This window comes from Palaemon carinicauda, chromosome 24, assembly GCF_036898095.1.
Source record: "Palaemon carinicauda isolate YSFRI2023 chromosome 24, ASM3689809v2, whole genome shotgun sequence".
NCBI lineage: Eukaryota > Metazoa > Arthropoda > Malacostraca > Decapoda > Palaemonidae > Palaemon > Palaemon carinicauda.
The window spans coordinates 15,995,129-16,017,752 of record NC_090748.1 but is presented as its reverse complement, the minus strand read 5'-3'; the positions used below and the strand labels follow the sequence as shown (position 1 = coordinate 16,017,752).

General features: G+C 43.3%; 1 protein-coding gene across 1 annotated transcript in view; it reads right to left on the bottom strand.

Annotated features, from left to right (window-relative positions):
- The window catches only part of LOC137618102 (zinc finger protein 501-like), a 70,272-nt gene extending 59,861 nt beyond the window's left edge, over positions 1-10,411 (bottom strand). The window contains exon 1 of the mRNA XM_068348089.1: positions 10,287-10,411. The gene's annotated coding sequence lies outside the window, so the exon portion shown is untranslated. The remainder of the gene's footprint in view (positions 1-10,286) is intronic.
- Positions 10,412-22,624: the final 12,213 nt, after the last annotated feature.

Here is a 22,624-nt window from a genome sequence, read left to right as displayed (position 1 = left end):
CCGACAGTGATACGGTCTGCCTCCTACCTGGAACCCCTCTTTGGGTGTGGGGTCCTGTGGACTTGTTTTCGTGACCACGTCCTACTCGGCTCCGGGAGGAGTTATCTCCGGGTGAACTTCTCTTAGGGCCATTTCCTTTCTGACTTAAGGTGAAAGGAAGACGATTGCCTCACACCGTTGGGGTTCAAGATTGGCGAGTTAGCCACCAGTTGTTGAGGGACCATCTGGAAAGTGGTCTGAGGCTTCGTGGTCATAGTCACGGGAGAAAGTTGTGCAGATCTCCATGGTCTCCTTGCCTTTTTATTTTTAGGCTGGGGACCTCCGTCTGAGGAAGATATCCTCTTTGAGCTCATGCCCCACTTTTGGAGAAGGTTGCCGTTCTCCGTGGTTGCTCTGGCTATGATTTTTTGGACCAGTTCTTGTGGGAAAAGGGTCTTTACCCCAGATGTTCGAGGTAATCAGTTTCCTTGGTTCGTGTCTTATGGTTGCTGAGGTCAAAACGGACTCTCTGCTGGCTCTCCTTGCTCTGAGGAAAGCATATAAGTCTTTCACAAGGGTACCAATGTGGGACTTAGCCAGGAAAATGATCCTTTCTGGAGTGTTCTGTAGATCTGCACTCATTTCCAGGCAGTTCTGATGAGAAAGGGGGGCCGCTAGTCTCTCTTTTGTCTCCTGTTCCCTCCTCAGAAGATGGTCTGGCAACTTCGGAAGGCTCTCATTGAACTGCTGGCCTGCTATCTCTGGATCCAACTTAGAGATGGAGAAGGTTAGACGGACATCATTCCACTTCTCCTCGCAGGCAGGTAGTGCTAGAGAGAATGGTTTGCATTCCTCTAGGGTTGAGCAAGGATTGCCCTTGTCGACTGCCTTGACGGCGAAGTCTAGTGCTTTCTCCAAACATGGGAAAGAGATGGAGGAAGGAGCAAGAAACGTGGGATGTCTCTTGCTCAGTGCTGAGACTTTGGAGTTGGTGTACCCGGCTCCTTTCAAGGTTTTCAGGATGATGGCTTGTACCTTGTCATGTTCGAGGACAATGACCTCTTTGGGTACTGTTTCCTCACGGGTTGCATGTTCATCCCGCAGTCTCATGTAGCATTCTGGGTTTCGGAGTGGTGAGAGCAATTCAGCACCTTAACAAGCTTCTTAGTAGAGCTCTTGGTAGATCCTGGGCGATTCATCCTCTCTTGCAATAGTATCTGTTGCAGTCTGAGTGATTCTCTCATCATCTCTTGTACCTTTTAGAACAACTCCATTATCCGTTGAATTGAAGTGAGGATCTCTTCGTTCATGACGGCCTATGCCGGTGGTTATGGAGTTAGGATTGAAGAGGTTGACAGCATAGGTTGGTATGCCGTCCCGGCAAGCTGAGGGTCTTCAGTTGCCGTTGAAATGGATCCTTCTTCCTCCGCTTGTAGATGTTCCACGTCTTCTTCAGGGCCTACTTGTAGTAGGGCCTTCTGTGTCAATGAACACTTCTGACATCCTTCCTTGAAGGATGTCCATGCCTTCTAGGGCCTTGTCTATGTCCACGTCTACCTTCATTTGTATGAGGGGAGACTGGACCTGTTCCTAGGGCACCACCGCACTAGGTAGAGCCTTGGGGAACAGTAGGTACCTTAGGGAGTCGTCAAATAAGTACAGTCCCTTGAAAATTCTTTTGGAATCTACATGACAAATTCGTAGATAATTTGTATTTTTCCTAACTACACAAACCTTAGCTATTTAATAGGGGTATTACTTTCGGCATAGCTGAAATGACGAGCCATTAATTTTTAACAAGGGTTTACTACCCACACCGCTAGTTAGCGGGGGAGGGTAACTTGCTACCCCCCCCCCCTCACACACCTGTGCTTGAGCTCACTTTGCTTGGAGGTAGGACTTCAAGGGGGATAGGGCTGGTGGGCAAGTTTGGTTAAATAGCTAAGGTTTGTATAGATAGGAAAAAAACAAATTATCTTCGAATTTGTCATTTGTTCCGTAACTGGAATACAAACCATGCTATTTAATAGGGGTGACTCACCCATTAGGAAGGGTGGACGTCCCAGCCAGTCTGGCTTTTGGCTTTGCCCAGGGGCTCCTTATTTGAGTGTGTAAGCACCCAAGAAATAAGGAGTCCCTGCACCTCGCTAGAACCTTGCTACGCAAGGTCTGCGGCCTACGCAAGCTCTGTGTGAAGGTATGAAGAAGTATGACTCGTCCTAGAAAGTTGTTCTGAAGTTCTTTAGATGGACACATGATATTTTCATAATAAAATAAATTTTTGAACATACTTACCCGCTGGTTATATAAGAATGGCTGTAGTCCCTAGACGCCCAGCAGAAATTCAAAAACTTGTAGCAATCGCAGATATGCCAGGTGTACACTAGCGCCCTGGCGGTAGACAGGCCGAACTATTCCAACATATTCAGACCTTCCATGCCCCTTGGTCTCTAGAGGGGAGGAGAGTGGGATTACAACTTATATAACCAGCGGGTAAGTATGTTCAAAAATTTATTCTATTATGAAAATATCATTTTTAAACATAAAACTTACCCGCTGGTTATATAAGAATGGCTGATTGACACCCTTGGTGGTGGGTCAGAGACAGCAACACAAATGGAAATTCACTTAATATGTTCGTACCTGCTAAGGAAGCTGACTTCAATGGTTCTCTGTCTCATTCTGTCTGCTATCCTTACGAGATCCAGCGGTCCACCCAGGGGGCTGAAGATCTCTAGGAGCTGTCAAACGGTTCAATAACCTATAACATGACAGGACCTCAACTAATACCCTTGTTCCGGGCACTCTCCAGGAACAAAATGACCACCTGACTAGATCAAAGATTGCGGAAGATTGTCGACCAATCTTCACATACAACCATAAAAACATATAAAAACGTTCCAATAGGAGAACAGGGGTACTAGGGATTTAGAGAAATGTAGTGGTGGATGTTTTACCTACTACTGCACTCGTTGTTACGAATGATCCCAAAGTATCGCAGTCCTCACAAAGAGACTGGATACGGTATAAGTAATGCAAGGCGAATACAGGATTACCCCCTTCAAAAGGCTGCATGCACGATGCTTTGCAGAGAACAGTTTTGTTTAAAAGTTACAGAAGTTCCCACAGCTCTAACTTCATGAGTCTTTACTCTTCCGACAGCTTAAGGTCTGCCTCACCACAGTGTGAGTGCGCCTTAGCAATTAAAATCTACAAGAAATGATAGGGCGTTTTAGACATAGGTAGCGCAGGCTTCTTGACTGCGCCCCAAAGAGCCTCTGAATAGCCCCTTAACTCCTCTAGTCCTGTCTTGATAAAACTTCATCGTTTGATCCAGACAAAGAACTCTCCTCAACTCTTCACAAACCATATCCAAGACAATAATGATCTCAAAAGATTTAGGCCATGGATGAGAAGGACGACTGCTTATGACCAAGAATCCAAGTTGCAAGGAGCATCTGGCTTGTCCATTACTGAGGCCCATGTTCTTGCTAAAAGAGTGAACTTCACTGAATCTTGGTTGTTACCAGACTTACTAAGAAAAGTCTTCAAAGTCAGATCTCATATAAAAGAAGCCGAATGTAAAGGCTCGAATCTGTCACTACTGCGGAATTTTAAAACAACCTCTAAATTCCAGGCTGGCAAATCTTGCTGACGCTTCTTAGTCATCTCAAAAGATCTGAGAAGATCTAGAAGGACTTTATTTGATAAATCCAATTTCCAGCGTCTGAAGACAGCTGCCAGCATACTCCTGTACCACTTGAAGAAATAGGCCACTTGTGTTTTAGAGTTACTTATTTAGCTCTACACCACTCCCTAAAACCTCCTATTTGGGCTGCAAAACCTTGAGGTAAAAGACCTTTGTACAAGCGATAGCCTCAGACGCCTCCTTCGAACAACCCTCTAGATCTTAGGGGTTTCCGAAATACTGAAGGCAGCCAGACCCAAAGCTTGAGAGTTTAAAATAAGACGTTCACGATCCTGACGCGGGGAAATGGCCCGAAGGCATGCGTCCAGCATGAGTCCAGTATGGTTCCAGCATGCTGCCTATGATCAACATGTCGTGAGGGAGAGTCAAGATCTATACCGCCTCCTGAAACGCGTTCAGATCGGTTGCAAGGAACCGATATCGAAGCTAGGCTTGTTGAAAGTAGCATCAAGAACGCGAACCTCATGCGGTGAGGTTAAGACCTGATCGTGTGTAACCAGGGAGTGTTCAACATACTTTAAGCCAAAAGCTTGACGCAAGGGAGCGTTAGTTGCGTGGCCAGAGAGTCCCAAAGGAGAGTCAACAATTTTCCTATACTGATGAGAGAAACAGACTTGACTGTATGCGTCTAGCATGTGACCAGATTGCCGCATAGGTTTACATTGACGTAAGGTGTCAGCGTGCTGTATGCGTTCACCTTGCCGTGAGGATACAGGGCGCTGCCTGCTTCCCGCCTGTTGCCAATCTACAGCTTGCCGCGAGGATGTGACAGTATCGCGTCCGATCAGTGGCGCAAAGAAGCAACTGTTTGTCTATCATGACACGGGGAAAAAACCTGACTGACCTTAACCAGCATATGTCCAGGCTGACACATGCGTCTAGGTTGCCGTGGGATTTCAGAATGATCAGCTCGCTGAGAGCTATCCGCGTGTAGCATGCGTCCCCATGAGCGGTAGTCGCATGTCCCGCAGAACGCGAAGGTGAGACAACTTGTTGAAAAGATCAACTTTGACTGTCAGAGTCCAACATACGACCAGACTGGCGTCTGCATCTGCGATTGCGTGAGGGAGAGACCAGACTGGCGTCTACGTGAGGGAGAGACCAGACTGGCATCTGCGTCTGCCGTAAGTGAGAGACCCGACTGCCCCATACGTCCGCCCTAGCGCTTTCCGTAACGCGAGCTAGTTGCTGCGAGGAAGCGTTACCAAGTATCGGAGAACTATGCTGTTTGATACTATTGGGAGATGTATTCTTGGTCTACGGCTGTTCTTAGATTCTTTTAGGTGAAATTCTTCCGCCCGAGAATCGTAAGCGCCAAAAAGTGATGAAATTGACCTCTTTATCTCAGACATAACATACACTTGCGGGGCACCGTGCGCTCTAACTCAAACGTGAGTAATCGCTGTGAGAGATCAACAACCGTAGTCCCGCGACCGACCTGGGAAAGTCCTTATGACATTTCCAGCGCGCCTTGTGCGCGACCTGAACGTACCTAATACTGCGAGATATCGTCAACAATAGTCGATGGCCCCCAAAGAAAGGTACTAGACATTCTCCCAATCTGGGGGAGGGGAAGAAGCGTGAACAGAAGAAAACTGAGCACCCTATCCCCCGATGAACTACGTGTCTTACGCGATTTTTGGTGCTGACACGTCGCCTTCTTCCGAAAAGAAAACCTCCGGCGAACATCAGTTACTGCAGGATAGGTTAGGGAGCATACAACTCATGACCGGTCTTGGATGTATTGGTTGGTGTCAACCAAGGCTAGGTTTGCTTCCTTCGACGAGGACGAACGCTTTCTTCCCAGAAAGAGCGTAAGATTCCAGAGGAAGAGTTAGGTTTGTATGCGACTTGTCTGACTTCCCCCTCTGTCGTGGAAGAAAACACACTCGATTGCTTCCAGCTTAAGCATCGCGACACGCCTGCTGCGAGGGTAAGTCCTGTTCGCGTGCATTCATGACGAGTCACTTTCTAGTCTAGCAGAAAAGGAAAACGTAAAACGCTATCCTCATCAGGAAACTACGTCCTATTACACAGAAAAATTTTTACAAGATCCGTGATGCCATAGCGATGATGAACTGATCGCTTCAAGACATTCAAATTTTGTTCTGCTTAAGAGAATACGTCACATGGTTGTGACGTCATAATTCGTCAATCGAAGGCGAAGAAAACACCTTTACTTAAGTCATTCCAAAGCGGAGAGCAAACGTCTTGGAATGCATCGACAGGATCGCTCGGTGGAAAAAACGTTTAGCGCATAAGGTCCGCCATATACCTTAGCCTTATGACATTCCTTCTCACAGGGGTTGGGAAGTAAGGAAGAGGTGTCGGGCTAGAAGTAAGACGGACACGAACTAACACATCCTCCAGTGCATTGCGCTATGTCTACGAGTCACTGAGCAATTGCGGTTTTAAATATATTACATTAAATCATAAATGATCTGCCCGTTGTGGGAGATATACTTTTACGCTCTATTCTCATAAAGGCATTAATGCACTTCCTACTGTTGCAGCTGCAGGCACTGCTGCACCAACCTCTACAGTTAGGTTCGTTATGCTGCATTGAGGACGTGTTATTGCACTGACCTAGCAGCACTGACTCTTTGCACTTGTTACTCTTCTGATAAAGATTTAATGTTAATTTATTTATTTTCTTATTTCCCCACTGAGCCATCTTTCCCTATTGGAGCAGTTTGGGTTAAAGCATCTTGCTTTCTCAACCAGGGTTGTAGCCTGGCTAGCTTCGACACACCTATTGAAAAACTCTGAAGTCGGAACAAGGAGCAGCATGTATAAACTAAAAAGGAAACTCTTCAGGAAAACCCCATGAGTTTCTGAAAGTCACTCCCTTCCTCTTACAAATCTCTATCCTAAGAAGAGAAGTCTTGATTCCTAGGAGTCAACTCCTTAAGATTCTGGTTACTGACCTCAATGCTTAGAATTTTCAATTCTAGCTCTCCCAACCAAGAACTAGCCAGCAGGCCTTGGTCCGAGAACATAATACTGTATCTTTCTAGTTATGATTTATTTCTCAATATAGCGCCTAGCGCAACCATGTGCCAACGCTAGACGTTCATGGTCATGTAGACATAAAAATCAATTGTCATGGGAAACATAGCGTCTGACTGACGCTGACGCTCCGGCCCGGTACGCTCCGCCCCGATACCGCGTCTGACTGACACTGACGCTGAGGCTCCGCTCCGCTACCGTTGCGGTTCTCCCCCGCTACCGCGTCTGACTGACGCTGCTGACTGTCATGCCACTTGGTGGCATGCTCTGCTGCCTGGCGATCGTCGACGTGCCTGGATAGACTGACATTCGGCGCTGTGAGCAGTCGGTTGACGTTGAGAAGCAGGTACTCGGAGCGATGCATCCACGTTCTTCTGCTGTTGAAAATTGCGGCTGGTAGGCCGCCTGTGCGACAATGAGTCATCACCAGAATAGGCAGGTCGCCTGTGCGACACCTCGTCAAAATGACAAATTCGTAGATAATTTGTATTTTTCCTAACTATACAAACCTTAGCTATTTACATGGGGTAATTACTTCGGCATAGCTGAATGACGAGCCATAAAGTTTTAACGAGGGTTTCCTACCCCACCACTAGTTAGCGGAGGGGTAGGAAGGGTAGCTAGCTACCCCTCCCCCCTCACACACACCGGTGAATAGCTCACTTTACTTAGAGGTAGGACTTATCTTGGGGGACAGGGATGGCGGGCACATAACTGTAAATAGCTAAGGTTTGTATAGTTAGGAAAAATACAAATTATCTACGAATTTGTCATTTGTTCCGTAACTGAAATACAAACCACGCTATTTACATGGGGTGACTTAACCCTTAGGAAGGGAGGTAAGTCCCCTGCCTTACTGGCTTTGGCTTGCCCGGGGGCCCCGAACCCGAGTTTATTAACAGAACTCAAGGGTCGAGGGGCCCCTGCTCCTCGCAGGCAGTTGTGAGACTGCTGCGGCCTACGTAAGTTGTGTGTGAAGGTGAGCAGTGACTCGTCCTAGGAAGTTGACCTGGAGTTCTTCAGATGGAAATCTAGGCTAGGAATCTCCAATACCACCTCGTCAGGGTATGGGGACATGACAGTATTACAACTTAATACTAGGAACACAAGGGAGCATGGTTTACCTGCAGAGGTTTGAGGTCAGCTGTGCAAAGGACCCAGGCTGCTATTTCTCTCCAAGGGAGGAGAGGATGAAGAAAAGAAAAGGGCCAGACAGATCTTTTCATTCACACAGACTAAAACCGGGTAACAATGCCCTCAACCTTCTGCTACCTGTCCAATAAGGAGCCTGAGGTTAGACCAGCTGTTGTGCAGCCACCACAGGACCGATAGAGAATGTATCGAGCCTCCTGTGTGTCACGTCTTGCAGGTAGTGGGCCGTGAAGGTGGTCTGACGTTTCCACACCCCAGCTTGCAGGACCTGCGTCACCGAAAAGTTCTTCTTGAAGGCCGAGGACGTAGCCACGCCCCTGACGTCATGCGCCCTAGGAGTTGTTCGTTAATAAACTAGGGGGAAAAAATCTTTGATCCCTCAATGTACGAGCAAGGAACGAAAACAAATACATACATGCTCCCTGTTAATTACAGAGCGGGAAGAAAGAGCAGCTCAAAAGCTGGTCTAGCCCAACAACCAAAGTTTAACAACAGAAGAGCCATTACTGGGTCTGGACGTCTTTGTTTGAAATCAAGTTCACTTAAACTGTCTAAGATGGACCCGCAAAAAAAAAAAATCCTCTACAATATATTTGATAGTTGAAAGGCAGCGAAAGCTATTCATAACCGTGGGCTGATGTCATCGATCACGTGACCGCTAGCGCGGGAATAAAGCGAAGTGAAAACAAACCAGAGCAATGGCTTACGATTATGTGAATTCTTTGGTTGGAGCTGCTAAAACACGTTACAATATAAAGTTAAATGCTTCAGGTGAGTAATAAGATATAAAATACAACTGTTCTAACTTCTAGCTACACTTGCAAGTTAAAAATTATGATAAACAATAATTATTTTGAACTGTTTACAGCACACAAGTGTGAGGTGTATTACTGCTGGCCTCATAAACCAATCGCCTTCTCTTGTCATTTCGCTCATACCTCTCAAGTTGTCGTTTGGCTTTGGCATAGCTGTCTTTCATGAAAGGCAGTATGCATGGAATGTAGTCTGGGTGTTCTTTCTCAGTCTTGGGTTTACCTGTATTTTGGCAATTTAATATAAATTCATAATGAACACCAATAGACATACTGTTGGAACACCAACCACCAGAATGTTAAATTATATTAAAATATGTTAAATTTCATAAATACCTGAGATAAAGTGTTCACTACAAATAACCCGACTCTTTGGTGGGGACCATTTATGTCCATTTGGATTCATTTGCTGGCATGCTGCAAGCCACTTATCCCTCCTATCCGGGCTTCTGCTACGAATGGGGAACTTGTAAAAATGCAACATCTTTCCTTGCATCATATTGTGATTCTTGCAGTTGAAAATATCACATGATGAAGGCATAATGGCGAATAATTTAGCTTTAACAGACGACCGTTCATGCAACACCACGTTAAAGTGTGGTTTGTTTTCACTGCGCCATGTGCGGGAAGTCACATGACTGCTCAGTTACCCAGATGGGTCGCGGTTATCAATTAACAATAATCAGACAAAAGGTACTTCACCAAATTGTAGAATAAAGTAATATATCCACGAAAAGAATTCCAGAGGTGTTGACTCGATCAACGACAGAAAATTTCTGAAGATGTTGGGAATGGTTCTAATAACCTACGAGTGATGGCGCTCATGTATGACCACCTACTGTCATGGCGGCGATCGCCACGAATTTTGAATTTCTCTCGTGCCGCGTCGAAACACGGGATTTAAACTATATATATGTAACTACCAGGGAAGTTACATATTTAAAAAACTTCATATTATGGTATATCGGATAATAGTAATGAATATCTTCCCCATAAGGAAAAACAATTTGGCTAGTAATAGGAAAGATATCGCCTGTTCCTACAAACTACTTCTACTCATAAAACCTTTCACTCTTGGCTATATTCATAACATTGTAATTGAGACAAAGATCAAAATTTTCTGATTGAGAAAATCGGAGCTTTTATATATCAGCGGCCAGTTCCTCACGCATTGATTAATAATGGACATCAACTAACCTAAATTTTCTCCCCTAACCTAACCTACAGGCTGTGTCCTTACCTACTTACCTGACGGGGGTGCGACCCCCATTACAATGCCGTATTCTAAGTTAGCCATAATAATACATACAGATGTCCGCTATCGTACATACACCCCTAGAAAATCTATTTGACAAGTAATAAAAAGGGGTTAATTTTTACTGTATTACAGATTATCATAAAAAGTATACACCTATCCCAACGACCTAGACACCTACCACCCATCAGAGGAGCTAATACACCTAAATTTTCCTGGCCTAAATAATTTTTTGCTTCAAATACTTATTCATTGTAGGATATTTGATCTAAGCTTTAACACAAGCACTTACATTCTGAGATAAAGCCAGGACCTTACTCTATTGCAATATGTCCTTATTGTGATTAAAGGAAAAAAAACTCTTAAATACCTTTCAATTCATACTGAATTAAACTCGGCAAATTTCCCAAAATGTAATGCCTCGACAAACACCATAAAACTTGGACACCAGACAGTTAGCCTAGACAGGAGGAGGAGCCGTTTGTTTGTTTATTTACATTCAGGTTCAGGTTCAGATTCACATTGAGGCTTCGTCTTTGTAACGGCGCCTCTGGTGTCCTTTAGTTTTGTGTGTTCCTTATTTTCACTAGTTTTTCTCTTTTCACCCACATTTGTTGTAGTACACTTTTCTTATTTTCAATATTTTCTGTGCTCTATCTTCTTCGTATGGTTGTTGGGGCTCAATTGCCTTTATTCTTATAGAACCATAATGTGGACAATATAACATCACAGAATACACAGTTTATATTTCCATCTTGGTGTCTGTTTTTTTCTTTATTCAAGCCCAATGTGGTGAAAAAAAATGATGGATAAAGTGGATTGTATACTTAATTTGTTACTGACTGAAAAGCCGCTACAAATATTTTTTCGTAACAAATACCACTTCTCCCTTTACGGCTTCTAAGGAATAACGGGAGATATCTCTTCCCCAATAAACTATTAATATTCATATCACTCAAAACAATAGGACCACACTCAAAGTCCTTTATGTACTGAGCAGTCCTTCCCGACATGAACTCAGATCATAAGTGTTAATAAGATACAACGAGACACAAATCTCTCTCTCTCTCTCTCTCTCTCTCTCTCTCTCTCTCTCTCTCTCTCTCTCTCTCTCTCTCTCTCTTCCGACCTTAGAGGACCGCAGTTTGTTGTCTCGTTTTCTATAGGTTACTTACGCAAATTTCCAAAGTATTAAATAAGAACGATTTCCATTTGTATTTGGCACGCAAACAATGTACAAACGAGCTACAAGCGAGGGGTGTGCTCTACAACGCTCAGTGTCACACACAGGTGACGTTCGTAAGTCATGATTCTCTATCTCCTCTAAAGTCTTGATCGGCTAGGAAGAGACTGGTTAAGTTTGAACAGTAATTAACCGGGTCACTAAATTTAAAATGGAAAATGTTCACTGAATAGTCTGATAGTTCTGTAAATCATAGTGCTAAATGAATGTACTGAGGAGGGTAATACGACATCTAATCTAATAACAGGTTGATCAAACATTCTTCAAACTAGTCAAGTTACACAAAGCCATAATTACACTTATGAAAGTAATGCAATGTCTGATATAATATCAGGTCGATCGATCATTCTATGACATTGGGCATAGACATATTAAGCATGAGATGAAAAATCATAGTCTTTATGCCATTTGGGCATTTTGACAGTCCTGGATGGCCGGACCGCGGCGAGACTAATTGGTGGGATTGGATTTGCCACCGGTTATATTTTGGGGCTCTGTCGGGGTCGTAACCGGTGTGAATTTTCGCAGGAATTTCTGGTTGCGCAGCTATACTCGGCCCAAGGCATCAACCTTTACTACATACTGGTCATACTGCCTTACCTCGACGACTGTCCCGGTCCTGTCCCATTTGGTGGAATGTGGGCTGGTCTGATTTTGGATGCGAACATGGTCACCAAACCGTAGGGGTAGCAGACAGCGAGTGTGTTGTGACCAAGTGTTCATCATGCGAACATGGTGCTTGCGTAGTGCTTCTTCCCTGGATGTCAGGATTTTGCGCCATGTGGTGCGGGAGTTGTACTTCCCAGGAAGGATCTGGTTGAGATCGCGGAACGAGTGATCAAAGACAAACATGGCTGGGGAGATTCTGGTGACTGAGTCTGGAGTGTTCCTGTACTGGAGGACTGCTTTCTGAATGGCATCTGTGTCCAGGTCTCCATTTGTCCCCGTGTTGTTAGTAATCAGGCGCTTCATTGTTTTCACTCCGATTTCCGCTCTGCAATTGCTGCTTGGAAATGCTACTGATGACAGTTGGTGGTGGACAGTCACCCTAGTCTCTCACGAACCCGCGTGTTTCGGTTGCCGGGAATTCGGGCCCACCATCGGTGGCAAGTTCCTTAGGAATTCCATACGTGACAAATGCACGGCACAGGTTGTTAATTAGTCCTTTGGCACCACCGGTAGACTGATATAAGTGGCCAGTTCGAGTATCGATCCACAATCACCAGGTAGTGAGCGCCCTTATGAGTGAAGTAGTTGACACACATCAACTGGAATGGGTAAACAGGCAAGACGGTCGGGGTAGGGGGTGCGGATGGTTGGGAGGGGGCCATGCGGTGGCAAGCCTCGCAGTTATCTCTAGCCGCCTGTATGTCTGCGGTAATGCCTGGCCAGTACACTGTTGACTCTGCACGAGCCGTCATCATGGAAACACCCTGATGTGCCCAATGTAACGCGGATAGGACGCCCTGGCGTAAGCACGTGGGGACGATAACATGATCCTTGAACAATGCGATACCGTCAAAGATGGTGAGCTCATTCCGTAGGTGGTAGTACACAGGGAGGTGTTACGGCATGTCATCTTTTGACGTTGGGAACCTATGTTCGATGAGCTCTGTGAGTGCGTGAAGGGCGGGATCGCTTGCTGTAGATTCCCCTACGCCATCCCAGGTGACCGCGGGAAGGGACTCTAGTGCTGTGAGGTACGCGGGCTCTTCAATCGTGAATGTGTCATAGTCCCTCATGCGTATGACGGCAAGGGTATCGTGATGGACTGACGGTATGGAGTGGTGGCAGACTGATGCATTGTCGTCAGCGAGATACAGTTTTTCTGGGTTGGTGTTGCCTCTTGGATGACGTGAAATGGCGTCGACTGCTTTATTGCTCATTCCTGGCACGTATACGATGTGGAAGCGGTAGCGCAGTGTCTTCTCCTTTAGGTTACGCAGGCGGGGATTCGGGATGTCATCCAGGGATCGGTTCCCCAACACCTTTAATAGTGGCTTGTGATCTACCGCAATGACCAGGTTTGAGCAGCCAAGGACAAAGTAGTGTGATTTGTCAAGGGCATCGGCTACCGCTAGGGCTTCCCCCACTATCGCGGCATACCTGGATTCAGCTGGGTGCGTGAAGCAACTCCCGACTAGGGTCACCTTCCAACCGTTGCGGCAGCAGAATGGCTTGTCTGTTGGGCATTGGCAATGTTTTTGGAACAGCCAGAACCCGATGCCCTCTTTAGACCGATCGGTCATAAAGCATGTCTGCTTGGTTTTGTCGAAGATGCATACCCTGTTGGCAATTTCATCTATAATGGCCTCTTTAGATGCTTGGAATGCGGTTTCAAGATCGTCGGTCCACGTAAATGCCTTGTCAGTTTTCAGTAGCTCGCGGAATGGGAGCATGCGCTCAGCCATACTGAAACTTACTTTTTTACTTTACTTTGATAGCTGCTTTTCTGGTCCCATACAGCAGGGGAACCCCACTCTCTACAGGACCTCCACTGTTGTTTTAACTTGTTCGTTCAGAGTATTTAACGTTTCATATCGCGTATTGTTCATTTACTGTTAAATCGTCACTGTTGTATGACTGTTGAAATAAGAAAGTCTTCAGTTTCCTATTGAAAGCCTTATTGTCTTCAATCATTCGAATGTTTCATGGGAGCTTATTATATAGTCTCAGGGCTGCATATTTAAAGGCTCTGGAGCCTAAAGTAGATATAAATCTAGGTTCCAACAGTTTGAAGCCATCTGTAACTATTCTCGTGTCAACACGATTTGTTGGCTGCGTAATATGTAACAGTTCTCTTAAGTATTTTGGACGACCGGTTCTGATACATGGTGGGTTATTGTAGGCCTACATATTTCAAATTCAATTCTCGCTTTAATCGGCAGCCAATGTTAATCGATTATTATAGGGGTGATCCTTTCTCTAGGTGGGACACCTTTTATCAGTTTTGCACCTCTGTTTATTATGTTTTGTAATTTCTTAAGTTGCACTTTTGGTAAATTGTGATAGATAGAGTTGGAGTAATCAATCCTGGTAATAACACAGTTTATCACAAGTTTCTTTACAGAATTTTCGTCCAGGTACTTTTTTATAAACGCAATATTTCTTAGATGATAACCAGCAGTTTTTATTACATTATTTATTTGGGCATTTAGAGACAGGTTACAGTAAAAAAATACACCTAGATCTCGAACTTTACTAGACATCGGCACCGAGTCATTATTTATGTTTATTTGAATATCACCCAAGTTTCTCACGCTGTTTCTCTTGCCAACCACCATGAATTCAGTTTTGTTCTCATTTAATTTTAGTTGTTTAAATGTCATCCATTCTCTAACACTATCAAGGATTCGGTTTAGAGTTTCAGTACTGCCATGTATATCATTTATGGAGAAGTAAAATTGTGTGTCATCTGCAAATAGTTTAAACTTCACGCCATACCTTTGTAGCATTTTCGATAGACCAATAGTATAGATGTAGAATAAGATTGGACCAAGTACACTCCCCTGGGGTACCCCTCTGTTTAAGGGTTCATATGATGAGTAAGAGTTTCCAATTTGTACACAATAATTTCTACCAACTAAGTAGTCTTTTAGGTATCCGAAGGCTTGATCTTCAACGCCGATGGACCGTAGATCATTTAGTAGCAGTTCATGCACAACTGTATCAAAAGCAGCACTGAGATCGAGCAGTATTAAGATACCACATTGGTTTTTATCCATCATTTCTAGCATATTATTTACAACAGAGCAGATGGCTGTCTCCGTAGAGTATAGTTTTCTGTAAGCAGATTGGTTGTCACGCAAAGCTTCTATTACTTCTAAGTGGCTGACTAGTTGTTCACGAATTACATATTCAAGCACTTTTGAGACAATGGATAGATTTGAAATAGGTCTATATGAGCTTAATTCCTGGTAGTCCAGTGCATTTATCAGGAACTGGTGTGACTATAGCCATTTTCTCAGATTTAGAAAACTTACATTCATTAATGCTTTCATTTGCTATTCTCATTATTATTTCGGCTGGATTAGAAAAGTCTCTCTCTCCAATTACTTCAGATACTGGCATAGGATCGATTGCGTAGTTTGTTTTCTTTGGTCTCTTGATAATTCTGGTGATGGCATCTTGTGTTATGTTTTTAAATCGTATTAATTTTGTCTGTGTGCCTGGTATATCATTAATCAGATGTTGAGTATTTACAAATGACCTGGTTATATTTTCAATTTTGTTTTTAAAGAATACTAGAAAATTATTTGCTAGTTCTTGGTCACTGTATCCATCAGGTAGCTTCTTTTCTTTTACATTTCCCATTACACCATTCAGAAGACAATATAACTTATTTATGTCTGTTGCAGCTTCGAGGATCTTTCTCTTATAGTATTCACTTTTTTTCCTTCTTAGTAGGTAGTTATATTGACACACAGCAGTTTTGTATTTTACCCAAGTACTTTCAGTTTTTAACCTATTCGACTTTCTTTCTTTACGTCTTTTTTTCCTCTTTTTTACCAAAGTCTCTCCATCAAACCAAGGAGATTGGTCTTTTACGGTTATAGTCTTTTCCATTGGTGGGCACATGGTATAATATTCACTTTTATTTACTTTATCATAGGTGGTCATAAGACAGTTAGCAAGCTCCTAACAGACGTTGGTCATCATGATCACAGGGAATGTTGATAGCATCATTTATTTTCTTTGTAACTTCTTTGTAATACGGTAGGAGAAAAATTTGTTTTATGTCTAAAGTTTATTTTCTTTACTAATGCAGGTTACTGTAGAGGTAGACTAAACGTAATAAGTTTGTGTACTGGGGAGATAGTACATTTCTCTTCAACTTTTATATCAGATACAATATTATTCATGTCATCACTTAGAACTAAGTCTAGCGTATGCCAAGTTAAAGTGGTTGTACAGTCGACATTATTCACTAGTCGATATGATTCTAGTAACTCACTAAATGCCAAAGCGTCAGGATTTGATGCGTCATCCATCCGAAAATTGAAGACTCCACAGATAACTAACTCGTTTTTCTCCATGATAATCATCTCAATGAGAGCATTGAATTCTTCAAAAAAGATACTAGTGCTTGTTCTAGGAGGTTTCTAGATTGTTACAAAGGATATTCTTCTATTTTTTGGCGTAAATTTTATTTCTGTATATTCAAAGATTATTACACTAATTCTTTTCAACGTTTTGAGATTTGAGTAACTTTAATGAATAAAGAGTCCGACACCCCCACCAGATCTACCTTCTCTCGGTATGTGAAAGAAGGCATGTGTGGGGGCCGTCATTTCAGTGATCTTTGCCTTTTCCAAGTTATTTAACCATGTTTCAGATAATGCTGGCATATCCAAATATTTCTCGTTTATCAGTTCTCGAATTTGAACAGTCTTATTACCTACAGATTGTATATTTACATAGCCACAGTTTATGACATCCCTAGTAACCATGATCAGTATTTTCCGCTAGTCTTTTCAATTCCAAGTCATAAGCATTACAGTATAGAATTTACTGCGTGGTCACTTGGTCTGTTTAACTTTGTGCAGTTTATACACTTTGACACTTGCGAATTACACTCCCTGGTGGAGTGTCTCCCTGAACATTTCCCGTAGACTTTATCTTTATTCTTAGAATTGCAATCTTTTTCAAAATGTCCATACCTCTGATAGTGGTAGCAGGTGATCACGTGGTACCTATCACATATGTTATAGATCCCCATCGTAACGAAACTTTGTCCCCGTTATCATGAATGTTATCATGAATAGCCCTCCGAACCTCAGGATCATATTTCAGCACATGGTGGGTGGTGCCCCCCGAGGCAATTTTCATCAGGTCTACACTTATCTTATCTTCTATATTTTGGATTTGGTCCAGGCAGCGATTTATTTGAATCAAAGTATTTACTACATCATCTTCGTCATTGTATACATTGCATATCATTATTTTGGGTTTTAGTTTTCCGATTTTTCTCGTTTCAGTGTCAGCCACCAATGTCTGAATTTTGTTTGCTGCCTCTTCTCTGATCATATTATTTGCAAAGTTTACAACAACATTTCCATTCATAGTTGACCTCGTGTTAAGTATAGGAATGTCTTTAAGTGCTTGTTCAACCTCACGTTTTCTTTCAGTAATTTTAGTTGTTGTATTAGTTGATTTAATTATCAACAGATTTTTTTCCTTAACTTTGTCAGCAAATGTCGGTTTCTCCGGTTTTGGGTCCATCAGTGTTTGAAGTGTTGCTTTAATTGATTCCATATCCATGGCAACAATGTCAACTTTCTCAGTGAGGTCGGTGGTCTGGGTGAAATTTTCTGCATCTGCGCTAAGGTCCGCAAGTTTGTTTTCCAAGTCATCTATTTTTGCATCTTGTTCGTTCAGGGCCAGATCTCTCACGTTCACATCTTCCTTTGATTTTGATATTTCTAAATTGTTTTGTCTGGCTTCACGTACGCAGTGTGGGCATAACCAGTCTAGGTTATTCCGTTCATTCTCACTGATGGCTGTCACTATATGCACACATCTCTTATGGTAGAGTCTATTACATTCACATACTATCCATTTTCTCCATTCTCCCTCTGTGTCATTACATATGAAGCAGACATAGTTAGGAGTAGACATAGTGTACTGTTTTTTATCACTTAGGTTTCTCCATAAGACTAACTAATATCTTTTCAATGATATTCTAAGCGAGAAACTCAAAGCTACGATACGACTCAGGGCATGTATAGCAGAGCATAAGACACTTGGTTTACTAGGCCAAACCATGATCGAGCATCGGTAATGTTCTTCGGGCATGGGAAGTCTGATATTGCCTGGAGGTATTTCGCACACGGGCACACTGTCCATTGAGATGGTGAAGCCGGCAAATTGTGCCTCGCGACAGCCAAACAAAAATTTGTCGGGATTGAGTGATGCCGTTTTTCCTGCAGATGTCGAGCCAGGTGGCTGCCCGGTTGAAGCTTTCCTCAATAGTGTCGTCCCACAGTAATGTGTCATCAATGCATTTCGTCATGTCAGGGACGTTGGATACTATCTCATCGTATTGCCTTGAGTAGCCATCACCAGATGCGGTATAGCCTTGTGGGGCGACACAGTATCAATATATGCCCCAAGGTGTGATAAAGGTGGTCATGTGGCGGTCATCCTTGTGCAGTGGTACACTGTGGTATCCATTCCAGGCATCGAACACTGTTTTTAGTTTCCCCGGTGGGACACAACGGGCCTGATGAAAGGGCAATTGGGTGTGGTGTGTTTCGCGAGTGGCATGAGCATTGAGAGCCTGAAGGTCTACCGTCCTTCTAGGCTTGCCCATCTTCTTGGCGCAGACTACCATTCTGTGGTACTACGTCACCGGGTCTCCTACTGGCACTGGCTCGATAACTCCCATTTTGACGGCTTGGTCCAGACCTGCTTTCATGGTTTCTTGCCAGTGTAACGCTACTGGAATGGGGGTGTGATGGGCGACTGGCTTAGCATCTGGGTCGACCATCAAGCGCATCGGTGGGCCCGCCATCATGGGGAGGGGCTGGTGGACGCACGTGTTGAATGTGCTGGAGGCATAAAGTTCTTTCAGGTATTGTTGAATGGCCTCCCTGTTACCTTCCTTGGCTGGCATGGGCATAGACGTAGGTTTATGTGGGGGCGCTGTGCGCCGAGGACAGTTGCAGTTAGATGTCACGCCATTGTCCTATGTATCATTTACCGGTGTACAATTGTCTGTGGTTGCTGCACTGCACGACATCTCACCCAGTGTGGGGAAGTCCTTGGAGATTATGCCAAGATTGACGCAGGCGCTGCGTGACAAGAACACCCTGTCGGTCGAATCCGTGACGTACACTATTTGCCAAGATTCGGTTTGAGGATCTCAATATTTTTAGTCACCTAAAAATATATGTCGCGGCCACCATCCTCCTTCCCCCCCGCCTGCCTTCCCTGTACAACAAGCGGGATGTTTGTTAATTACTTGAGCACTTGTCACATCTTCTAATTAGCAGTCGCAAGTGGGATTGTTTGCTCCCACCTCAACGTAAGCCAATCAGGATATGCCGTGACAGCTTTTGGCCTATATATATACAGGGTCTGAGCTGGGTCGGTAGTCACTGGCATCTCATTACTGCTACCCACTGCTACAAGTCTGCCTCCCTCACCTGTATTGTGTATCGTCTTTGTATCGTTTTTGTGAACTTCTCTGCTGGTCGGCTTTTTCGGCCAAGTATTTTGTAACCTGTACCTCGTAATCCCCTTATCTCACCAGTGTGTTGTCCAGTGTTAGGACAGTTATATTATCTTTATATTTGTGGGTATTATTTTGTATGTATTATGTTTACTTTATATGTATATGTTTACTGTGCACTGAATTAAATTAAGGTTATGTTACTGAAATATTATTTCAACTTCCCATTCCCAGCATACCACAGCTACATGCGTTTCCCTTGCTTATCTTCACTTTTAATTTTGTTATACCTTGGGTATTCGGTATGCAATTATATTTAACTTATTTATTTCACATTCTAACACCCAAGTTGTGACAAGTGGCGACCCTGCCAGGATTCTAGCTTGCCCGAACGTAATTGCTAAGTTGATGATCGTTGTCAGTTATTTGTTACTCCCTTGTGTCCTGTTAATCATTAATCACTTTCTTTTACAGTGACAGTGCTTTGATTTTGTTCAGTGATTTAATGTGTTTCTTGTATCTGATAAGTGAAGTGTATTTTTATTGTAAACCAAGACAAGTGTTGGTATGTGTAGTTGAAATTCTTGCGGTAAAACTCGTTTGGTACTGCACTTAGTACCGCCACACCACACATGTTAGCTCAAGTGCAGTAAGTAGCAGTCATAGAGTTTACTCAGTTTCAAGTGTTCACAGCCCTCACTAGTAAACTTTATCAGCGTTAGGGTTAGCTAGTAAGTGCTTACTTTCGCTCCTCCATTCCGTGTGTACGGATCATTATTGTTTGTGTATCTTTACATCAAGTATCATTTATTGTTCCAAGTATCGGAGTGTCCATTTTTTTTCCCAAGCCTCTCTAGTTTCTCCAGTATCATTAAAAATCTTATTCAAGTATCTTTACGCGGTATGTGATTGTCGATGACTCAGACGCGAACACTCCATCTATGAATCTTTATCAAGTATCTTTTTCAAGTATAGTTTATACAAACTTGTGTTTGTCTCAGTCTCACACGAACAATAATCTTAGGCATAGAACTAAGGGTATAACGAGACATTACTGAGGGTCTGTCTAGTTATCGAAGGGCTGTTTCTGTTTTACGACCCGGCCGTCCTTGTCTATCGAGTGCTAGTTACGGCTAGTTTAATAATTTCATTTGATTCTTTTCCTTGTATTCTTTTTGGTGTTTACTATTAATACTTACCCATGTCGTTTAACCTAGATGACTTTGTGGCTAATCCATCTTCGGATAAGTTAGCAGGAACTCTCAGAAAAGATGATTGGAAGCAAATTGACCATCATTACGGCATTGAAATTCACTATAAACTAAATAAGACAATGATTAAGAATGTGGTGGTTGAAGAGTTAGTCATCCAAGGGGTACTGGCGGCAGTCACCATAGATACTTTAACCCCGGCGAGTTCGGTGTTACCTGACGCTCAGGCTGAACCAGCGGGTTACCGCTCGCCTCTCGTTCTGTCATCTGCTAGGCCTTATCAGCGATTTACTGAAGTCAATCCCTTAGAACTGGAGAAATTGAAATTAGAGTATCAATTACAAATGCAAAGAGAACTGTTAGAAAGCGAAAAAAGAAAGAGAAAAACTCAGATTAGAAGTAGAAAACGAAAGAGAAATCGAAACTCAAAGAGAACGATTCAAAGTAGAAAGAGAAAGGCTTGCATTAGAAAGGGAGAAGCTAGAAAGAGAGTTAGAGTTAAGATCTAAAGAGGTGGACATAACAGAAAAAAGCAAAGAAAAGGTACTAGAAATACAGGAAAAACAGTTAAAATTAAATGTAGGTAACATGTCCTCCCTCCTTCCTGGCTTTTCTGAAGATGATGTTGATGGGTACTTTAAAAATTTAAAGATTATTGCTAACAAACAAGAATGGCCAAAGGATGAATGGCTTACCATCCTAACCCCAAAATTAACAGGAAAGGCTCTTCGGGTATATAACAGTTTAGATAGGCCCGAGGATTATGATTTTGTTAAGAAACAGGTCTTGTATGCCTATGCTCTTACTCCTGATGGCTACCGACTGAAATTCAGATCCTTAACCAAGTCCCATACCCAAACTTATGTTGAATTTGCCACTGATAAATTAAGACAGTGTAAAAAGTGGCCTGAGGCTATTAATGTAACAACATTTTCAGAACTGGTTAATGCTGTTGTCTTGGAGGAGTGGAAGAATAAGCTTCCCTTTCACTTGGTGAGATATGTGGAGGAAAGGGGTGAGAAGGAGCTGATCCGAGCAGCAGAGTTAGTGGATGCTCAGGCGTTGATGATAGACATGTGGGGGAGTGGAGCTCGTAGGCAGAGCCCCAGTGTGAGACCCCCCTATGGTAAACACCTTGCAGGAGTGGGGCGAGGTTTAGGAGGCAACAGTTCACGTCCTGCTCCCCAGCCAGTAACCTGTAATTATTGTAAGAAACCTGGGCATATGATCCAAGAGTGTCGTCATCCTGGGTGTAAAGTGTCCAAAAGTTCTAACACCAAACACACAGTCACTACTTCTAAGCCAATAGCAGCCTCAAATGTGCCTGGTCCTAATCTCTCTCTCTTTGATCCTTTTATCTCTCAAGGATTTGTGTCGATACATAAGGGTGATCATAAGTACCCTATTACTATACTTAGAGACACAGGTGCAGCTCAGTCAATTCTATTATCCAATGTCATTCCGAACATTTCTGATTCTTACACCGGTGAAAAAGTTTACTGTCTGATCTAACTTGTCAAACATCTTATCCCCTAGCAGAAATTTATCTTGAATGTGACCTATCTTCCCCTGTTAAAGTAGCCATACGTCAAGACTCCTTGCCTGTACTCGGAATTCAGTTTCTACTAGGTAATGATCTCGCAGGTACCTTAACAGTTCCTCCAGTGAAGACAGTAGACCAACCTTTACCTGTTAGTCCTACACATGATCTGGATGAAAGACTTCCTCACCTTTTCCCTGCCTGTGCTGTCACCCGGTCTCAAAGTAAGGTCTTAACTTCTCCCTCCGCTAATTCTTCATTCTTAACTCCATCTTTACCTACTACTCCTCCATCCTTTGGGAAGGATGATCTGATAAACAGGGCCATGAACAAAGAAGAACTCATTCAGGCACAACAGCAGGATCACACTCTTTCTCATGCACTTTACACAGCTACTGACAAAACAGATATAGACACCACTCCATGCTTTTATTTTGAAGATGGAGTTTTAATGAGAGCATACAGACCACCTACCCACAATAAGTTGCAGTCCTGGTCAGAAACCCATCAAATAGTCCTTCCTTCATCGGTTCGGAATAGT